Raw genomic sequence first — 7,959 nt, 5'->3', positions numbered from 1 at the left:
GGATAGGATCGAGGATAGGATAGGGGATTGGATAGGATAGAGGATAGGAGACGATGGAGGATATGATAGGATAGAGGATAGGATAGGATAGAGGATTGGATAGTATAAAGGATAGGTGAGGATAGAGAATAGGATAGCATTGAGGATAGAATAGGATAGTGGATAGGATAGGATAGAGCAGACAATAGAGGATAGGATAGGATAGAGGATAGGGTAGGATAGGATAGAGGATAGGATAGGATAGAGGATAGGATAGGATAGAAGATAGGATAGGATAGAGGATAGGATAGGATAGAGGATAGGATAGCATAGAGGATAGGACAGGATAGAGGATAGGATAGGATAGAGGATAGGATAGGATAGAAGATTGGATAGGATGGAGGATAGGATAGGATAGAGGATAGGATAGGATAGAGGATAGGATAGGATAGAGTATAGGATAGGATAGAGGATAGGATAGGATAGAGGATAGGATAGGATAGAGGATAGGATAGGATAGAGGATAGGATAGAGGATTGGTTAGTATAAAGGATAGGAGAGGATAGAGGATAGGATAGGATTGAGGATAGGATAGGATAGAGGATAGGATAGGATAGAGGATAGGATAGGATAGAGGATAGGATAGGATAGAGGATAGGATAGGATAGGATAGAGGATAGGATAGGATAGAGGATAGGATAGGATAGGATAGAGGATAGGATAGGATAGAGGATAGGATAGGATAGAGGTTAGGATAGGATAGAGGATAGGATAGGATAGAGGATAGGATAGGATAGAGGATAGGATAGAGGATAGGATAGAGGATATGATAGGATAGCGGATAGGATATAATGGAGTATAGGATAGGAATGAGGATAGGATAGGGTTCAGGATAGGATAGGATAGAGGATAGGATAAGATAGAGGATAGGTTAGGATAGAGGATAGGATAGAGGATTGGTTAGTATAAAGGATAGGAGAGGATAGAGGATAGGATAGGATAGAGGATAGGATAGAGGATAGGATAGGATAGAGGATATGATAGAGGATAGGATAGCGGATTGGATAGGATAGAGGATATTATAGGATAGAGGATATGATACGATAGCGGATAGGATATAATGGAGTATAGGATAGTAATGAGGATAGGATAGCGTTGAGGATAGGATAGGATAGAGGATAGGATAGGATAGAGGATAGGTTAGGATAGAGGATAGGATAGGATAGAGGATAGGATAGGATAGAGGATAGGATAGGATAGAGGATAGGATAGGATAGATGATAGGATAGGATAGAGGATAGGATAGGATAGAGGATAGGATAGGATAGAGGATAGGATAGGATAGAGGATAGGATAGGATAGAGGATAGGATAGAGGATTGGTTAGTATAAAGGATAGGAGAGGATAGAGGATAGGATAGGATTGAGGATAGGATAGGATAGAGGATAGGATAGGATAGAGGATAGGATAGGATAGAGGATAGGATAGGATAGAGGATAGGATAGAGGATAGGATAGGATAGAGGATAGGATAGGATAGAGGATAGGATATGATAGGATAGAGGATAGGATAGGATAGAGGATAGGATAGGATAGAGGTTAGGATAGGATAGAGGATAGGATAGGATAGAGGATAGGATAGGATAGAGGATAGGATAGAGGATAGGATAGAGGATAGGATAGAGGATAGGATAGAGGATATGATAGGATAGCGGATAGGATATAATGGAGTATAGGATAGGAATGAGGATAGGATAGGATATAGGATAGGATAAGATAGAGGATAGGTTAGGATAGAGGATAGGATAGAGGATTGGTTAGTATAAAGGATAGGAGAGGATAGAGGATAGGATAGGATAGAGGATAGGATAGAGGATAGGATAGGATAGAGGATATGATAGAGGATAGGATAGCGGATTGGATAGGATAGAGGATATTATAGGATAGAGGATATGATACGATAGCGGATAGGATATAATGGAGTATAGGATAGTAATGAGGATAGGATAGCGTTGAGGATAGGATAGGATAGAGGATAGGATAGGATAGAGGATAGGTTAGGATAGAGGATAGGATAGGGTAGAGGATAGGATAGGATAGAGGATAGGATAGGATAGAGGATAGGATAGGATAGATGATAGGATAGGATAGAGGATAGGATAGAGGATAGGATAGGATAGAGGATAGGATAGAGGATAGGATAGAGGATAGGATAGAGGATAGGATAGAGGATTGGATAGGATAGAGGATATTATAGGATAGAGGATATGATAGGATAGCGGATAGGATATAATGGAGTATAGGATAGGAATGCGGATAGGATAGCGTTGAGGATAGGATAGGATAGAGGGTAGGTTAGGATAGAGGATAGGATAGGATAGAGGATAGGATAGGAAAGAGGATAGGATAGGATAGAGGATAGGTTAGGATAGAGGATTGGATAGTATAAAGGATAGGTGAGGATAGAGAATGGGATAGCATTGAGGATAGGATAGGATAGTGGATAGGATAGGATAGAGCAGACGATAGAGGATAGGATAGGATAGAGGATAGGGTAGGAGATTGGATAGGATAGCGGATACGATAGGGTAGATGATATCATAGGCAAGAGGATAGGATATGATAGAGGATACGATATTATAGAGGATAGGATAGGATAGAGAATAGGATAGGATAGAGGATAGGTTAGGAAAGAGGATAGGATATGATAGAGGATACGATTTTATAGAGGATAGGACAGGATAGAGGATAGGATAGGATAGGATAGAGGATAGGATAGGATAGAGGATAGGAGAGGATAGAGGATAGGATAGGATAGAGGATAGGATAGGATAGAGGATAGTATAGGATAGAGGATAGGATAGGATAGAGGATAGGATAGGATAGAGGATAGGATAGGATAGATGATAGGATAGAGGATTGGTTAGTATAAAGGATAGGAGAGGATAGAGGATAGGATAGGATAGAGGATAGGATAGAGGATAGGATAGGATAGAGGATATGATAGAGGATAGGATAGCGGATTGGATAGGATAGAGGATATGATACGATAGCGGATAGGATATAATGGAGTATAGGATAGTAATGAGGATAGGATAGCGTTGAGGATAGGATATGATAGAGGATAGGATAGGATAGAGGATAGGTTAGGATAGAGGATAGGATAGGATAGAGGATAGGATAGGATAGAGGATAGGATAGGATAGAGGATAGGATAGGATAGATGATAGGATAGGATAGAGGATAGGATAGAGGATAGGATAGGATAGAGGATAGGATAGAGGATATTATAGGATAGAGGATATGATATAATGGAGTATAGGATTGGAATGAGGATAGGATAGCGTTGAGGATAGGATAGGATAGAGGATAGGATAGGATAGAGGGTAGGTTAGGATAGAGGATAGGATAGGATAGAGGATAGGATAGGAAAGAGGATAGGATACGATAGAGGATAGGTTAGGATAGAGGATTGGATAGTATAAAGGATAGGTGAGGATAGAGAATAGGATAGCATTGAGGATAGGATAGGATAGTGGATAGGATAGGATAGAGCAGACGATAGAAGATAGGATAGGATAGAGGATAGGGTAGGAGATTGGATAGGATAGAGGATACGATAGGGTAGATCATATCATAGGCAAGAGGATAGGATATGATAGAGGATACGATATTATAGAGGATAGGATAGGATAGAGAATAGGATAGGATAGAGGATAGGTTAGGAAAGAGGATAGGATATGATAGAGGATACGATTTTATAGAGGATAGGACTGGATAGAGGATAGGATAGGATAGGATAGAGCATAGGATAGGATAGAGGATAGGATAGGATAGAGGATAGGAAAGGATAGAGGATAGGATAGAGGATTGGTTAGTATAAAGGATAGGAGAGGATAGAGGATAGGATAGGATTGAGGATAGGATAGGATAGAGGATAGGATAGGGCATTGGATAGGATAGAGGATAGGATAGGATTGAGGATAGGATAGGATAGAGGATAGGATAGGATAGAGGATAGGATAGAGGATAGGATAGGATAGAGGATAGGTGAGGATAGAGAATAGGATAGCATTGAGGAGAGGATAGGATAGTGGATAGGATAGGATAGAGCAGACGATAGAGGATAGGATAGGATCGAGGATAGGATAGGGGATTGGATAGGATAGAGGATAGGAGACGATGGAGGATAGGATAGGAGAGAGGATAGGATAGGATAGAGGATTGGATAGTATAAAGGATAGGTGAGGATAGAGAATAGGATAGCATTGAGGATAGAATAGGATAGTGGATAGGATAGGATAGAGCAGACAATAGAGGATAGGATAGGATAGAGGATAGGATAGGATAGGATAGAGGATAGGATAGGATAGAGGATATGATAGGATAGAAGATAGGATAGGATAGAGGATAGGATAGGATAGAGGATAGGATAGCGTAGAGGATAGGATAGGATAGAGGATAGGATAGGATAGAGGATAGGATAGGATAGAAGATTGGATAGGATGGAGGATAGGATAGGATAGAGGATAGGATAGGATAGAGGTTAGGATAGGATAGAGGATAGGATAGGATAGAGGATAGGATAGGATAGAGGATAGGATAGGATAGAGGATAGGATAGGATAGAGGATAGGATAGGATAGAGCTTAGGATAGAGGATTGGTTAGTATAAAGGATAGGAGAGGATAGAGGATAGGATAGGATTGAGGATAGGATAGGATAGAGGATAGGATAGGATAGAGGATAGGATAGGATAGAGGATAGAATAGGATAGAGGATAGGATAGGACAGAGGATAGGATAGGATAGAGGACAGGATAGGATAGGATAGAGGATAGGATAGGATAGAGGATAGGATAGGATAGAGGATAAGATAGGATAGAGGATAGGATAGGATAGAGGATAGGATAGGATAGAGGATAGGATAGAGGATAGGATAGAGGATAGGATAGAGGATATGATAGGATAGCGGATAGGATATAATGGAGTATAGGATAGGAATGAGGATAGGATAGGGTTCAGGATAGGATAGGATAGAGGATAGGATAAGATAGAGGATAGGTTAGGATAGAGGATAGGATAGAGGATAGGATAGGATAGAGGATAGGAGAGGATAGAGGATAGGATAGGATAGAGGATAGGATAGGATAGAGGATTGGTTAGTATAAAGGATAGGAGAGGATAGAGGATAGGATAGGATAGAGGATAGGATAGAGGATAGGATAGAGGATAGGATAGGATAGAGGATATGATAGAGGATAGGATAGCGGATTGGATAGGATAGAGGATATTATAGGATAGAGGATATGATACGATAGCGGATAGGATATAATGGAGTATAGGATAGTAATGAGGATAGGATAGCGTTGAGGATAGGATAGGATAGAGGATAGGATAGGATAGAGGATTGGATAGTATAAAGGATAGGTGAGGATAGAGAATAGGATAGCATTGAGGATAGAATAGGATAGTGGATAGGATAGGATAGAGCAGACAATAGAGGATAGGATAGGATAGAGGATAGGATAGGATAGGATAGAGGATAGGATAGGATAGAGGATAGGATAGGATAGAGGATATGATAGGATAGAAGATAGGATAGGATAGAGGATAGGATAGGATAGAGGATAGGATAGCGTAGAGGATAGGATAGGATAGAGGATAGGATAGGATAGAGGATAGGATAGGATAGAGGATAGGATAGGATAGAGGATAGTATAGGATAGAGGATAGGATAGGATAGAGGATAGGATAGAGGATAGGATAGGATAGAGGATATGATAGAGGATAGGATAGCGGATTGGATAGGATAGAGGATATGATACGATAGCGGATAGGATATAATGGAGTATAGGATAGTAATGAGGATAGGATAGCGTTGAGGATAGGATATGATAGAGGATAGGATAGGATAGAGGATAGGTTAGGATAGAGGATAGGATAGGATAGAGGATAGGATAGGATAGAGGATAGGATAGGATAGAGGATAGGATAGGATAGATGATAGGATAGGATAGAGGATAGGATAGAGGATAGGATAGAGGATAGGATAGGATAGAGGATAGGATAGAGGATTGGATAGGGTAGAGGATATTATAGGATAGAGGATATGATAGGATAGCGGATAGGATATAATGGAGTATAGGATAGGAATGAGGATAGGATAGCGTTGAGGATAGGATAGGATAGAGGATAGGATAGGATAGAGGATAGGTTAGGATAGAGGATAGGATAGGATAGAGGATAGGATAGGATAGAGGATAGGATAGGATAGAGGATAGGATAGGATAGATGATAGGATAGAGGAGATTATAGGATAGAGGATATGATAGGATAGCGGATAGGATATAATGGAGTATAGGATTTGAATGAGGATAGGATAGCGTTGAGGATAGGATAGGATAGAGGATAGGATAGGATAGAGGGTAGGTTAGGATAGAGGATAGGATAGGATAGGATAGAGGATAGGATAGGAAAGAGGATAGGATACGATAGAGGATAGGTTAGGATAGAGGATTGGTTAGTATAAAGGATAGGTGAGGATAGAGAATAGGATAGCATTGAGGATAGGATAGGATAGTGGATAGGATAGGATAGAGCAGACGATAGAGGATAGGATAGGATAGAGGATAGGGTAGGAGATTGGATAGGATAGAGGATACGATAGGGTAGATCATATCATAGGCAAGAGGATAGGATATGATAGAGGATACGATATTATAGAGGATAGGATAGGATAGAGAATAGGATAGGACAGAGGATAGGTTAGGAAAGAGGATAGGATATGATAGAGGATACGATTTTATAGAGGATAGGACAGGATAGAGGATAGGATAGGATAGGATAGAGGATAGGATAGGATAGAGGATAGGAGAGGATAGAGGATAGGATAGGATAGAGGATAGGATAGGATAGAGGATAGGATAGAGGATTGGTTAGTATAAAGGATAGGAGAGGATAGAGGATAGGATAGGATAGAGGATAGGATAGAGGATAGGATAGGATAGAGGATATGATAGAGGATAGGATAGCGGATTGGATAGGATAGAGGATATTATAGGATAGAGGATATGATACGATAGCGGATAGGATATAATGCAGTATAGGATAGTAATGAGGATAGGATAGCGTTGAGGATAGGATAGGATAGAGGATAGGATAGGATAGAGGATAGGTTAGGATAGAGGATAGGATAGGATAGAGGATAGGATAGGATAGAGGATAGGATAGGATAGATGATAGGATAGGATAGAGGATAGGATAGAGGATAGGATAGGATAGAGGATAGGATAGGATAGAGGATAGGATAGAGGATTGGATAGTATAAAGGATAGGTGAGGATAGAGAATAGGATAGCATTGAGGATAGGATAGGATAGTGGATAGGATAGGATAGAGCAGACGATAGAGGATAGGATAGGATAGAGGATAGGGTAGGAGATTGGATAGGATAGAGGATACGATAGGGTAGATCATATCATAGGCAAGAGGATAGGATATGATAGAGGATACGATATTATAGAGGATAGGATAGGATAGAGAATAGGATAGGATAGAGGATAGGTTAGGAAAGAGGATAGGATATGATAGAGGATACGATTTTATAGAGGATAGGACAGGATAGAGGATAGGATAGGATAGGATAGAGGATAGGATAGGATAGAGGATAGGAGAGGATAGAGGATAGGATAGGATAGAGGATAGGATAGGATAGAGGATAGGATAGAGGATTGGTTAGTATAAAGGATAGGAGAGGATAGAGGATAGGATAGGATAGAGGATAGGATAGAGGATAGGATAGGATAGAGGATATGATAGAGGATAGGATAGCGGATTGGATAGGATAGAGGATATTATAGGATAGAGGATATGATACGATAGCGGATAGGATATAATGCAGTATAGGATAGTAATGAGGATAGGATAGCGTTGAGGATAGGATAGGATAGAGGATAGGATAGGATAGAGGATAGGTTAGGAT

Source organism: Halictus rubicundus, unplaced genomic scaffold, assembly GCF_050948215.1.
Source record: "Halictus rubicundus isolate RS-2024b unplaced genomic scaffold, iyHalRubi1_principal scaffold0057, whole genome shotgun sequence".
NCBI lineage: Eukaryota > Metazoa > Arthropoda > Insecta > Hymenoptera > Halictidae > Halictus > Halictus rubicundus.
This window is presented reverse-complemented; position numbering follows the sequence as displayed.